The sequence below is a fragment of the Monodelphis domestica genome, chromosome 4 (genome assembly GCF_027887165.1).
Source record: "Monodelphis domestica isolate mMonDom1 chromosome 4, mMonDom1.pri, whole genome shotgun sequence".
Lineage (NCBI taxonomy): Eukaryota > Metazoa > Chordata > Mammalia > Didelphimorphia > Didelphidae > Monodelphis > Monodelphis domestica.
In genome coordinates this window covers 439885178-439887401 of record NC_077230.1, presented here as the reverse complement: position 1 = coordinate 439887401, position 2224 = coordinate 439885178, and positions in this window count along the sequence as shown.

Genomic DNA, 2224 nt, shown 5'->3' with positions numbered 1-2224 from the left:
CCAATGTTTGCTAGGTGCATTGACAAAAAAATAATTAGGGGGAAATCCCCTTTGGTATAAGAGTTTACATTAGAAATAAATGTGTTCAACCTCCTTCAGTTCAATCAATTACACCCCAAAGTTCATTCTGGATCTTCTTGAAGCAGTGGAGGTTTCTTTATGGAATTTTCTCTGAACTGTTCATTTTATTGATTGAAGAAGTTAGCCAAGCTTCTTTCTCTGAAATGTTTTCTCAAAAAATTTAAATCTTGGATTTTATGAAAACTATACAGCCTGCAATATGTCTCAGTGAATTAGTATTTCTACTCCTTGTCATTTATCTCTTAAATTGTGAGCAAGAATGGACTAATAATAATAGAAAACATTTATATGGCACTTTAAGATATGCAAAGTAGTCTATACGTGTTATTTTGCTTTATCCTTAAAAGAATATATGATGGAAAGTACCACTATTCTATTTTATGGATGAGGAAACAGATAGGCAGAGGTAAATGACTTACCCAGTGTCATAGACCTGGTAAGTATCTAAGGCTGGGTTTGGAGTAGGGTCTTCCTGACTCTAGGCCCTGCTGTACCATTCAACTTTGGTCTGCATTTTACTAGTAGCTTCTTTCTTGTATTGCTGTCTCAACTGTTAGTCTTTGTTCATTAGAGTTATAATATCTAATTTGTAGAATAGATGTAGGATGTATATACATATTTCTCCCTCTTCAATACTTTGTATTTTATTTCATTATTTACATCTAAAAACATCCCATTAAAGATTTTCCAATTATCATGTTTTCTTTTCAAGTTTGTTAACTGGGAAAAACATCTGGTAAAAACAATTCTTATCAGGATCTAATAGAATGACTATTCAGGGATCTATCATTCCTACATTTAAGGCTACATTAAATTATTGACTGGCTAGAAAGATGGTGTCTGATGCTGGATTTGGGTTTCTGAAATACAAATTTGATAAATTTTGAAAGGGTCTATGTTATGATTTCCATACATGCCACCAGGAAGGCAACAGGGCTCTCTTGTTATCAGGCCAACAGATCCCTTCTTTGGTGCCTCTTCTTTAGTGCCTCCATGCTTCTCACCTTTCTTTGACTCTGACTGAATCACCTCTTAATAAAAGCACATAGGGATTTTTTGCTGTATTATTCTTTTGATGACAATTGGCTTCTCCATCCTTAGAAAATGAAGCACTTTTCATGTCTGGAAGATGATATCAATTGTATGTACATTTTATCACATTTTCCTGTGACAAATCTCCACCTGCCAACCCTCTGACACATTACTTCCACTTGGTCACTTGAGATTTCTTCTTTTTTCTTAAATTAAAGTTCCACTTGTAGATTTTAGAGGAACTCTTCACTATCCTCACTATCCCTGATAACATGGAATACAGAATGTGAGAAGAAGAGTTTGCTTTTTGAATCTAGACAAAAAGCATTGGATTTTGGCTGAAACACAAACATTGTATATAATCAAGTCCCTGAAAAATTCTCCCTATTCTCTTAGGGAATAGATACTTGTTGGTGTTTACAAATAGACTCTTAGTCAACTTAAAAAATGTTTAAACTCCAAAATCAATAATTTAATGCCAAATGGATAAGAGGAGCATCTGTTGATTAGGGAAAATATATATATTTGTATTAAATATCTTGAGACAGTTAGGTGGCACAGTGGATAATGCTCTGGATTAAAAATCAACAAGTTCTGAGATCAAATCCTGCTTCTAGTTCTTCACTAGCTCTGTGACCTGGGTAAAGTCACTTGACCTCTTTTACTCAGTTTACTCATTAGTAAAATAGGGATAACAATAATTCCATACCTTCTAAAGTTCTCTTGAGGATGAAATGAACTAATAGTCAAAAAACAAACCTGCAAATATTAAGCTCTATATAAATGCTAGTTATTATTTTTGTTTTATCTTTTATGAAAATATATCAAAGACATATGAAGAATTAGCACAAATATATATCAAGGGTTTAATATCAAATGGATGAATGGTCAAAGGGTATGAACAAATGATAATCACTAGAATTATAAATTTTTAGTTGTTAAATACTGTTCAATATGACACTAATTATGAGAAAAATAAAAGTCAAAATAATTTTGGGGTTTCACCTCACACTTGTGGAATTGGCAAAGATGACAATAATACCAACAATAATTCCTGGAGAAGTTGTGGAAGGATAAGGATACTAATTGTAATAGATCTGGTAATCTGTGT